General features: G+C 42.1%; 1 pseudogene; it reads left to right on the top strand.

Moving 5' to 3' along the window:
- The first annotated feature begins 529 nt into the window (after positions 1 to 529).
- Positions 530 to 1,467, top strand: LOC120383838 (annotated as a pseudogene).
- Positions 1,468 to 13,298: the final 11,831 nt, after the last annotated feature.

Consider the following 13,298-nt stretch of genomic DNA (forward strand, 5'->3'; position numbering starts at 1 on the left):
GGATTATAGAAACATTAAGACAGAGAGAGAGAGAGAGAGAGAGAGAGAGAGAGAGAGACTAACTATATAGCCTGCTGGTTAGAGACCTATCCCGAATGCACAAGGCCAAGTATCCAGTAACCCTGCTGTGCTTCCTCTCTAATATTTGAGCTAGATTGCATCAGATTAAAGAGGAGAGAATTAGGGAGCCCCACATCAGTCTGTCTGCAAGTCCCAGCTGAACAGGGCTTTTGTGAACACCAAATTCTGTGATTTAGGCAGCTAACGTGGCAGTTACGTACCCAAGTCCTTTTGTGTATCCAGCATGTTTTATCAATTTACACCACACAAAATCTATCCAGCTCCTCTGTTTCTCTCTCACTGAATTTACTATACTTAAAATACACATTGTACAGCTTGGAATAGGGCTCTCTTTACATTCATGCTACTGATCAGATTAACTTCACATGCTGTTTCAATTTACTTTTACTATAAGTGTTAATTTGTTTTCTCTTGTCTTCCAGGTCACAGTTTTCCTGAATAAATGCCAATGAAAAATCAAACCACAGTGACTGAATTTATTCTCCTGGGACTTTCCAGTGACCCACAGATGCAGATTTTCCTCTTCTTGCTGTTTTTAGTTATTTACCTAATCACTCTGAGTGGTAACATAGTGATCATGCTGGTGATAAGAGCTAATTCTCACCTTCACACCCCTATGTATTTCTTCCTCTTCCATTTATCCTTTGTTGATATCTGCTATTCCTCAGTCACAGTGCCTAACACGCTGAGGAACTTCCTAGCAGCGCACAAAAATATTTCTGTCAATGGCTGCATTGCTCAGATATTCTTCATCCTCCTCTCTGGTGGTGCTGAAATTCTCATTCTCTCAGCCATGGCTTATGACCGCTATGCTGTCATCTGTGACCCATTGCCATCTGTTAAATGGAGACAATGAGCAAAGGGATCTGTGTTCAGCTGGTGAGTGGGGCATGGGCAATAAGTTTCTTCCATGCCCTGCTTAACACTGTTTTTACCTTCAATTTGCATTTCTGTGGGCCCAGTCAAATCAGCCATTTCAGCTGTGAGCTCCCTCCTCTATTACAACTGTCCTGCACTGACACCCTCACTAATCAAGTTGTGCTTCTTACATCTGTTGTGATATTTGCATCAAGTGCCTTCCTCCTCACCCTGATCTCCTACATTAAGATCATCTCCACCATCCAGAGGATACGCTCTGCGGAGGGCAGGCGTAAAGCCTTCTCCACCTGCAGCTCCCACCTTATTGTGGTTGGCTTATTCTACATGACAGGTTTTCTCCAGTACACAAAACCCAGGTTGGTCTCCTCTGTGGTGCTGGAGGAAATATTCTCAATCGAGTACAGTATCTTGATCCCTGTGTTAAACCCCGTCGTCTACACCCTGAAAAACAAGGAGGTGAAAACAGCTGTAGGGAAAATGTTAGGGAAATTCAAATTTCTCAAGTAGTGTCAATCTTATTTAAAACAACAACAACAAAAGTACACAGAATTGTGGATAACTTGTGTTTGGGAGATTCTCTGTTCAGTTATCTGACACTGTGGGCCAAAGCTTCAGTTGGTCTAAATGAGTGTGGCTCCATTAAACTCAGCAGGCCGTATCTTCATTGGATAAGAGAGACACTGGAGCAAAGGGGACAGGATCCTGGGTCTCCATCTAGGGTGAGTGCAGGAAGCACGAGGCCTAGATCCATTCATATGCTTGCTCACTCTTTCTCTTTTTGGGTCAATATCTCTTTTAATCTGACCCACTGACTTCAATGGATCTATGGCCAATTTATACCACTTGAGGATCTGGTCAGTTCTATGAAAAGAACATCTTTGAGTATTGCATTCTGTAGTTCTAGAGTATTTTGTTGAAAACCCTATTTAATATTTGTAGTATCTTATAGGATTCATCCCTACTATTGTATCTGTCTCCAATAATAATAATTAATGAGTGTTATCCCCACCTAGGCCAAGATGCACAAAGGAATTAAGGCTGTATTAGGAGAGATTGAGACACAGATCAGGTATCTCATATCCCATTCTTTAGGGCACTTACATGGGAGAAAGCAGATCCCTTTTTAAAATCTTTCTCCTTGCCAGGCATTTGAAGAGGGTCTGAAACATCCCTAACTACTAAGATAAAAGTTGAGGGGTTTCTTCCACCTAATTCCTTCTTCTTCTCTCCCCTCTCTCACCATGGTTTCTTGCCACCTTAGGTGGGGTTAGAGACTTCCCAGCTGAGAATCTCAAGGCAAAGGAGGTACGTTCCTGAGGGGAGATAGGGACTGAACTCCTGTGATAACAGTGGGATTTAGAACACAACCCTCTACTTGGCCTTTCCCAAAGTGATTTCTCCAGTGTCTCAGTCTGGGTCATAGACTCTCCTTAATTTAATTTTAAGCACAGAGACCAGTATTTCGTTGGTGCTTAACAGATGATTGATGGTAATAAGCTTCTGTAATTTAGGGGAAAGAACCTTACAGATGGACTGCAGAATTTAATACATGTTGTTATAATTTGGCCTACAAACTTATCCTCATTTTGAGCTCAACTGTAAAAAGTATGTGACAGTTCATCAGATATCACCGTAGCCTCGAATAGCAAAAGTTGGTTACTGGAGTGAGCGTCACCATCATGGCTGACACACCCACCATTTCCTGGGACCCCAGAACTTCTTCATCCTAATCCTGAGAGACATCCTGACCAGACTGGTCCAGAGAAAGGGAGGAAGATAACACCTCCACTGCCTCCAGCTAAATCCCAAATACCTCCTGAGATGTGAGACTTTCTCTCACTCCGTCTTCCTCCCCTTTGCCCTGCCTCCTTTTCCTTCACCACTTTATTTCTTCTCTTTCCTATCCCTCCCCTTTTCCCTTCTGTCCAATGATAGTCTGGCTTAGCAGGACAAGGCTGTATACTTTGCAGCACTGCTGTGAGCCTGTGACCAGAAAGAGGCCACTGAAAGTAATGCCCTAAACAACTGGAGCTTGTACAAGCTTGCCTGGTCTCTATGTGGCTAATAAGACTGTGGGCTGTGCCTGTGTTTCTCCAGCTGTGAGGCTGCAAATGAAAAACAACCCCAAAGACTGAAACTGCATTTTCTATCTTTGCTGTTCCTTTCTCTGCCCTTGTGTGTGTGTTTCTGTTGTTTTGCTACCACCCAGTTCTATTAACTTCTTCTCTTCTCAAAAGAACAGTTATTACCATCTTTAATTCCATCTAAAAGTCTGTCAAACAAGGTTTCTCATGCCCCATTCATAAAACTTGCTTCAGCTAAAGCAGAGGGAAATAACAGATGTTAAAATAAAAGCCTTATTTAACACTTTCCTTTTCAAAGGTTTTAATTGTTTCTCCTTTTTTGTGTCTTTAATAAAAGCTAAAAAGGATGTTTAATGGTGTGATTGCCATGGTAACAAGTAGGCTGAGCTCTCTGTATACCAGAATTCTGAAGCTGTTTAACACAGTTTAATGCTGAACAGTGACTGGGTTATGTTAACAACTTTGGAGCCATATATTCCATCTAAATTAATAGAACATACAGTGATCCACATGACGTTCTTTGAGATCTTTGGATAAAGGAAGCTGCAGAAGAAAATAGCTTGACTCTTTTACTACCATTGTCTGTGTCATGGGAACATAAGAATTGACATATTGAGTGAGACCTGACATCTAATCTAGAATCCTCTTTCTGGCAGTGACCAAAACCATCTATTTAGTGGAAGACTCAATAATCTGACAGTACCTAGTTGTGGGATAATTTGCCATCATAGCAGAGTCTCTAATTGTTAGAGTTTGGTTTAAGCCCTGAAGCTTGATATTTAATACTCCTTCCAAAAATCTTATCAAAAATAATTATACCAGCTCTGGCTATTTTACTTCTGCATTCCCTTTCTGATTCTTCCTATGATTCTGGTCTCTATGTCTCCCTGTGGCAAGGAGTTCCACAGTTTAATTATGTGTCTTATTTGTGCATAGAACACACTTCCAACAGTGATTCACCAAACAGACATCCTTACCTTCCGGAAATCCTATAGAAAGAAAGTATAACATATTTGAATGGGTTTTTTCTTTTAACTGTTATGTTTACGTGCATCTCTTCTTCTCCATAGACATGATATTGCATGCACTTGAGCGTTTAGACTTTAAAGAATTAAGGAAATTAGTTAGGGAAATGAATTGGCCTGAAAAACTTGTGGATCTAAAGGCAGAGGAGGCCTGGAATTACTTCAAGTCACAGTTGAAGAAACTATCAGAAGCAGAAGTCTGCATCCAAAGAAAGGGGAAAAAATCATAGGCAGGAGTTGAAGACCAAGCTGGATGAGTAAGCATTTCAGAGAGGTGATTAAGAAAAAGCAGAAAGCCTACAGGGAGTGGAAGATGAGTGGGATTGGCAAGGAAAGCTACCTTATTGAGGTCAGAACATGTAGGGATAAAGTGAGAAAGGCCAAACACTATGTAGAGTTGGACCTTGCAAAGGGAATTAAAACCAATAGTAAAAGGTTCTATAGCCATGTAAATAAGAAGAAAACAAAGAAAGAAGAAGTGAGATCGCTAAACACTGAGAATGGAGTGGAGGTTAAGAATAATCTAGGCATGGCCCAATATCTAAACAAATACTTTGCCTCAATCTTTAATGATGCTAATGAGGAGCTTAGGGATAATGGTAGGATGACAAATGGGAATGAGGATATGGAGGTAGATATTAGCACATCCAAGGTAATAGCCAAACTCAAACAGCTTAATGGGACTAAATCAGGGGGCCCAGATAATGTTCATCCAAGAATATTAAAGGGACTGGCACATGAAATTGGAAGCCCATTAGCGAGAAGTTTTAATCAATCTGTAAACTCAGGAGTTGTACCGTATGACTGGAGAATTGCTATTTTTAAAAAGGAGGGGTGGGGTGGAAAGTGATCTTGGTAACGATAGCCCTGTTAGTTTGACATCTGTAGTATGCAAGGTCTTGGAAAATTTTTTGAAGGACAAAGTAGTTAAATATCAGAGGGGTAGCCGTGTTAGTCTGGATCTGTAAAAGCAACAAAGAATCCTGTGGCACCTTATAGACTAACAGACGTTCTGCAGCATGAGCTTTCGTGGGTGAATACCCACTTCTTCAGATACAAGTGGTGGAAATTTCCAGGGGCAGGTTTATATATGCAAGCAAGAAGCAAGCTAGAGATAACGAGGTTAGTTCAATCAGGGAGGATGAGGCCCTGTTCTAGCAGTTGAGGTGTGAAAACCAAGGGAGGAGAAACTGGTTCTGTAATTGGCAAGCCATTCACAGTCTTTGTTTAATCCTGAGCTGATGGTGTCAAATTTGCAGATGAACTGGAGCTCAGCAGTTTCTCTTTGAAGTCTGGTCCTGAAGTTTTTTTGCTGCAGGATGGCCACCTTAAGATCTGCTATTGTGTGGCCAGGGAGGTTGAAGTGTTCTCCTACAGGTTTTTGTATATTGCCATTCCTAATATCTGATTTGTGTCCATTTATCCTTTTCCTTAGAGACTGTCCAGTTTGGCCGATGTACATAGCAGAGGGGCATTGCTGGCATATGATGGCATATATTACATTGGTGGACGTGCAGGTGAATGAACCGGTGATGGTGTGGCTGATCTGGTTAGGTCCTGTGATGGTGTTACTGGTGTAGATATGTGGGCAGAGTTGGCATCGAGGTTTGTTGCATGGGTTGGTTCCTGAGCTAGAGTTACTATGGTGCGGTGTGCAGTTACTGGTGAGAATATGCTTCAGGTTGGCAGGTTGTCTGTGGGCGAGGACTGGCCTGCCACCCAAGGCCTGTGAAAGTGTGGGATCATTCTCCAGGATGGGTTGTAGATCCCTGATGATGCGCTGGAGGGGTTTTAGCTGGGGACTGTATGTGATGGCCAGTGGAGTCCTGTTGGTTTCTTTCTTGGGTTTGTCTTGCAGTAGGAGGCTTCTGGGTACACGTCTGGCTCTGTTGATCTGTCTCCTTATTTCCTCGTGCGGGTACTGTAGTTTTGAGAATGCTTGGTGGAGATTTTGTAGGTGTTGGTCTCTGTCTGTGGGGTTAGAGCAGATGCGGTTGTACCTCAGTGCTTGGCTGTAGACAATGGATCTTGTGGTGTGCCCAGGATGGAAGCTGGAGGCATGAAGGTAGGCATAGCAGTCGGTAGGTTTTCGGTATAGGGTGGTGTTAATGTGTCCATCAATTATTTGCACCGTAGTGTCTAGGAAGTGGACCTCCCGTGTAGATTGGTCCAGGCTGAGGTTGATGGTGGGGTGGAAGCTGTTGAAATCGTGGTGGAATTTTTCCAGAGTCTCTTTCCCATGGGTCCAGATGATGAAGATGTCATCAATGTAGCGTAGGTAGAGAAGGGGCGTGAGTGGACGGGAGCTGAGGAAGCGTTGTTCCAGGTCAGCCATAAAAATATTGGCATATTATGGGGCCATGCGGGTGCCCATAGCGGTGCCACTGATCTGGAGATATATATTGTCATCAAATTTGAAATAGTTGTGTCTGAGGATAAAGGCACAGAGCTCAGCAACCAGTTGTGCTGTGGCATCATCAGGGATACTGTTCCTGACAGCTTGTATTCCATCAGCATGTGGGATGTTGGTGTAGAGAGCCTCTACATCCATGGTGGCCAGGATGGTGTTTTCTGGAAGGTCACCAATGCATTGTAGTTTCCTCAGGAAATCAGTGGTGTCACGGAGATAGCTGGGAGTGCTGGTGGCATAGGGTCTCAGTAGAGAGTCCACATATCCAGACAGTCCTTCAGTGAGAGTTCCAATGCCCGAGATGATGGGGCGTCCAGGATTTCCAGGTTTGTGGATTTTGGGCAGTAGATAGAATATCCCTGGTCGGGGCTCTAAGGGTATGTTGATTTGTTCCGGTGTTAGTGTAGGGAGTGTCCTGAGTAGATGGTTCAGTTCCTTAGTGTATTCCTCAGTGGGATCTGAGGGCAGTGGCCTGTAGAATTTGGTGTTGGAGAGTTGTCTGGCGGCCTCCTTTTGGTAGTCAGACCTGTTCATGATGACAACAGCACCTCCTTTATCAGCCTCTTTGATTATAATGTCAGGATGGTTTCTGAGGCTGTGGATGGCATTGCGTTCTGCACGACTTAGGTTATGAGGCAAGCGATGTTGTTTTTCCACAATTTCTGCCTGTGCACGTCGGCGGAAGCATTCAATGTATAGGTCCAGACTGTCATTTCGACCCTCAGGAGGAGTCCATGTGGAGTTCTTCTTTTTGTGCTGTTGGTGGGAGAGTAACTGTGTATCAGTGCGCTGTTCAGTGTTGTCCTGAAAGTATTCTTTGAGTCGGAGACGGCGAAAGTAGGCTTCCAGATCGCCGCAGAACTGTATCATGTTGGTGGGGGTGGCAGGGCAAAAAGAGAGTCCCCGAGATAGGACAGACGTTTCTTCTGGGCTGAGTGTGTGGTTGGATAGATTGACGATATTGCTGGGTGGGTTAGGGGTACCACGGTTGTGGCCCCATGTGGCAGGTAGGAGTTTAGACAGCTTACAGTCCTTTTTCCTTTGTAGAGAGGTGAAGTGAGTGATGTAGATCTCCTGTCTTATTTTAGTGAAGTCCGTTTGTATGGAAGTTTGGTTATTGATGAGAGTCTCCAGGTTGGAGAGTTCTTTTTTGATGTTTTCCTGTTTGCTGTATAGGAGGCTGATCAGGTGGTTCCTCAGTTTCTTTGATAGAGTATGGCATAATCTCTCACTGTGGTCTGTGTAGTATGTAGATAGCAGTGGATTTTTTACCTTTAGTCCATTTGGTATGATGTCCATCCGTTTGCATTTGGAAAGGAAGATGATGTCTGTCTGTATTTGTGCAAGTTTCTTCATGAGGTTGATGGATTTCCACTCCATACGGCTAAATGCAGTGCCTTGCATGGTGTCAAGTATCAGAGGGGTAGCCGTGTTAGTCTGGATCTGTAAAAGCAACAAAGAATCCTGTGGCACCTTATAGACTAACAGACGTTCTGCAGCATGAGCTAGCTTGCTTCTTGCTTGCATATATAAACCTGCCCCTGGAAATTTCCACCACTTGCATCTGAAGAAGTGGGTATTCACCCACGAAAGCTCATGCTGCAGAACGTCTGTTAGTCTATAAGGTGCCACAGGATTCTTTGTTGCTTTTAAAGTAGTTAAAGACATTGAGGTCAAAGGTAATTGGGACAAAATACAACATGGTTTTACAAAAGGTAAATCATGGCATACCAACCTGATCTCCTTCTTTGAGAAGGTAACAGATTTTTTAGACAAAGGAAACGTGGTACATCTAATATACCTTGATTTCAGTAAGGCATTTGATACGATTCCACATGGGGAATTATTAGCTAAATTGAAAAAGATGGGGATCAATATGACAATTGAAAGGTGGATAAGGAACTGATTAAAGGGGAGACTACAATGGGACATACTGAAAGGTGAACTGTTAGGCTGGAAGGAAGTTACTAGTGGAGTTCCTCAGGGATCAGTTTTGGAACCAATCTTGTTTAACCTTTTTATTACTGACCTTGGCACAAAAAGTGGGAATATGCTAATAATGTTTGCAGATGACACAAAGCTGGTAGGTATTGCTAATACAAAGAAGGACCGGGATACCATACAGGAAGATCTGGATGACTTTGTAAACTGGAGTATTAGTAATGGGATGAAATTTTATAGTGAAAAGTGGAAGGTCATGCATTTAGGGATTAATGACAAGAATTTTAGTTATAAATTGGGGATGCATCAGTTGGAAGTAACAGAGGAGAAGAAGGACCTTGGAGTATTGGTTGATCACAGGATGACTATGAGCCGCCAATGTGATATGGCTGTTAAAAAATGCTAATGTGATCTTGGGATGCATCAGGCGAGGTATTTCCAGTAAAGATAAAGAGGTGTTAGTACCGTTATACAAGACGCTGTTGATATCTTATCTGGAATATTGTGTGCAGTTCTGGTCTCCTGTGTTTAAGAAGGATGAATTCAAACTGGAACAGGTACAGAAAAGAGCTACTAGGAAGATCCGAGGAATGGAAAACCTCTCTTATGAAAGGAGACTCAAAGAGCTTGGCTTGTTTAGCCTAACCAAAAGAAGGATGAGGGGAGATATGATTTCTCTTTATAAATATATCAGATGAATAAATCCCAGGGAGGGAGAGGAATTATTTAAGCTCAGTACCAATGTGGACACAAGAACAACAGGATATAAACTGGACATTAGGAAGTTTAGACTTAAAATTAGATGAAGGTTTCTAACCATTAAAGTGAAGTTCTGGAACGACCTTCCAAGGGGAGTAGTGAGGTCAAAAGACATATCTGGCTTCAAGACTAAGCTTGATAAGTTTATGGAGGGGATTGTATGATAGGATAGCCTAATTTTGGCAATTAATTGATATTTTATTATTAGCGGTAAATATGCCCAATGGCCTGTGATGGGATACTAGATGGGGTGGGATCTGAATTAAGACAGAGAATTCTTTCCTGGATGTCTGGCTGGTGAGTCTTCCCCGCATGCTCAGGGTTTGTGATCGGGAAGGAATTTTCCTCCAGGGCCTCCTTCCTCTGGAGCATGTGGCATGGGTCACTTGCTGGAGGATTCTCTACACATCATGGTCTTTAAATCATGATATGAGGATTTCAATAACTGAGACATAGGTCAGAAGTTTCTTACAGGAGTGGGTGGGTGGGATTCTGTGGCCTGCGTTGTGCAGGAGGTCAGACTAGATGATGATTATGGTCCCTTCTGACCTTAAAGTCTATGAGTCTTTCTCATTCCTTAACCTGTGTATCCATCTATTGGTGATGTTTAAGAATGGCTGGCCAATTCCCATGCTTTCACCTCCACTGCCCTCTTGTGGTAATTATACATTATGGCTATCATCTTCAAAGGAGTATGGGGAGAGGAAATTATTTGCTATTTGAATGTCTAACTCCTTAGCATGTTTGGGAGAATTTGAGCCTAAATACATGCCTTATTAATTGACTGTACCTGAGATTGGAAACCTAAATCTCTTGGGCTCTTTTCATAATCTAAGCCTCAGTACCCTCATGCTTATGAACCCTACACGATTGCTTAAGGGCTGGCCCACCGCAGTGTTATTGGTACCTTGTCACAGAGAGTGAACTTCAGGGATCTTGTTCCAGGGGGAACAAGACAGCATTTAAACAGTTCTCAAGAAATCAGCTGTTAGTCTTGGAGTCTGCTAAGGAAAGGATCTTTGTTCCACTCCCACTGATAAGCCGTGAAGACTCTCACTACTCCTGGTTAAAAAAACAGACAAAAAAACCCCAACCAACCAACCAACCAATCAACCAAAAAGACGTCCTTAGATGCTGTTTCCCAGAGGGAGATAGAGAGATTAGACAGACAAATCAATAATTTAGTAGATAGACTAAGAAAACAAAAAAAGAGGAACTCACAGGTCAGAATGATCTCACCACATTTATGATCCACATTAAAAAGGAAGGTGAGTTGATTCATGTTTTTATTCATTACAATCATTTATTTTCCTTTTAATTTCAAAGGACCAAGTTCTGCCCCCTTCCCCTCCCCATCTAGAAGTGGGTCTCTCTGCAGAGTCCCTTTGATTTCTGCCTGAATGCAGCAGTCAGCTCACACAGAGGCAGTAGCACCATCGGGGTCATGGCTGGCAAACCAGCCATCTCTCTCTTTGTGAATTTCTCCAGGCAGCACTGAGAAAACTGAGATCAGCTGGTACAGGATAACAGTAGTTTCTACTTTTGGAGTCTGTGTGTTGCGGGGTGAATAGATTAGGGGCAGGACATTCGCTAGAAAAGGCACTTAGCTTTTGGGATCACTGTGAGCAATGCTTTTGTTACCACTTAGGCAAGGTCCATCTCTTTGCTTGGGTATTTTTTTGATAAAATGATCTTATGTAAGAACAGCCTGATATTCAGATGTGCAGGATCCTGAGTCAAAAGTCCCATTGAGTTGAATTTTCAGAGAAATTTAAGTGATTTAGGAATGAAACTTCCATTAACTTACAATCAGACCCCTCTTTTTAAAATCATGTCAGCGTGCCTAGAGAGTGCTAGCTGGGCACATTCATTTTTTATGATCATTATTACTGTTCCTCAGTATTACATAAGGTGGATTCTTTTTAAACAAATAGCTTTCACAATATACAAGATCTTTATGCATAAAAAGAGTAAAAGTTAATGTCTAAAATTTAAGCCACCAATGAACCATGCCCTGCACCAACTCTGTAGGTTTGGGTAGTCACTAGTTTTGTTAAACCCTCTACAGAATTCCTGCATTTTAGATGATCAAATGCTCTCATTTTCCTTTGATTTTCCCTCATCTTCTCACGGTGCCTAAGAGTGCTGTCTGCTGGAAGTCACTGACCATGATGTCTTGCACTCGTCATGTGTTGTTCAGCTTCTCAATCATACCCTTAGGGATCACTCTAAGTATTCCAATAATCGCTGGGGTCATCTGTGTTCTACGTTTCCATAATCAATCTACTTTGTAGAAGTGTTCTTCATAGTTTGCAATCTTGTCTTTTTTCTTTTTTTAAGACACTGGCTGCTGGTATGGTGCTATCTATTAACATTTGGCCTATTTTTCTTCACTGCTCAGTCTGTGACAATTGCCAGATCCCATAAAATCTTAGCCTCTTCATTCTCTAGAGTGCTTTTGATTTGATGGCTGTAATAAAACAAAATTCATTTAAATATGCACTTCCACAGAGACTCCAGTGCAGGAACTTGGTGGCCTCATGTGTCTTCTTCTCTCCTAGACATTTCTCGAGGCAGCACTGAGAAAACTGAGATCAGCTGGTACAGGATAACAGTATCCTGGAGCCGGCCCGGACATGACTAATCTCCCTTTTCAGGCCTTCAGTCTCCATTTGCGTAAATAATTCCATTTTCCTATGAAACTCTCAGTTGCCCAGTGAGTCTATGCTCAGTTGTTTCTTTCTTGGTGTTGTCATTTCTCTCCTTCACATCTTGGAGCATTCATGTCCTCCAGCCTCTCTCTTCTGGTTTTGCCAAAATCCAACCTTAGATCACCTCTTGGTTTTCACCAAGAGTCCTTTTCACTCTTTGGCTGAAAATGATCTCTGGGTTTCTTGAATTGTTTGGAAAGTTGCATGATATCAACCTTGGGTTACCCCCTTCCACACATATACCTAGGCAGTGGAGGAGCCTGTCATACAGCTAAGCACTTCTGAGGCCCTCTTTATGGCAGTTGTAATATTTATTAATTTGCCTGTATTCTCTGTATTTGATTGGGTTGTCAGCCTATGTTCAAACCAGTATTTATAGGTCTTGGTGGTTTATTATTGTTATTATTTTTTATTTATTATTATTTTATTATTATAGAAATCCTAGATATTTTAATAGGGATGAATCCATTAAGATACTATAGATATTAAATACTCTACAATGGTGGTTTTCAACCTGTGGCCTGCAGACCCCTGGGAGTCCACAGAGGAGGGTTTCACACCTCCATTCAAATTTTTTTATGGGTACGCAAAAGAAAAAAAGCCCCAAAACCACTGCTCTACAAAAATTACAAAATGTAATAGACAAAGAGGTACTTATAGAATTGGCCAGATCCCCAGTGGGTGTGACTCACCTATAGCTTCACTGGAGTAAAGGGGCCAGATCCCCAGGTGGAGTAAAAACAGCTGTATCTCTGCTGATATTAGAGGGACAGATGAAAGAGTTTTAAGGCTGGAGAGAAACAGCACGTGAGAGAATTGCTTTATGTACCGGTGGGTAGGGCCCTCACCTTAAATGCAGGAGATCCAGTATCCAGACCCTCTTTCTCCAATGCCTCTCTAATTATTTAATCACAGTGGAACAGATTCAACAGGAGAGACAAAGTGAGGCCCACATCAGTCTGTCCTGTAGTCCCAGCTGGGTGTGGATTTTGTCAATAGCTGTGGGGCCTAATTCTGCAATTTAGGTGCGTAAAGTGGCAGTTAGGGGGCTAAGTCCTGTTGTGCATCTGGCCCATTTTGTCTCTGTACAACACACAAATTCCAGCCAGCTTGTCACTGTTGCTTTCTCTAAATCTTGTCTATTTAAAATATATATATTTTACAGGATACAATAGAGCTCTCTTTCTATTCATCCAACAGAGGAGATGATCTCTATATGCCATTTCAATTCACTTTTATGATAGGACTTAATTTTATTTTATTTAAAATACACATTGTACAGCCTGGAAAAGGGTTCTCTTTACATTCATGCTACAGAGAGATTAACTTCACATGCTGTTTAAATTTACTTTTATTAAAAGTGTTCTTTTCATTTGTTTTCTCTCGTCTTCCAGATTACAGTTTTCCA

The sequence above is a fragment of the Mauremys reevesii genome, linkage group 15 (assembly GCF_016161935.1).
Source record: "Mauremys reevesii isolate NIE-2019 linkage group 15, ASM1616193v1, whole genome shotgun sequence".
Lineage (NCBI taxonomy): Eukaryota > Metazoa > Chordata > Testudines > Geoemydidae > Mauremys > Mauremys reevesii.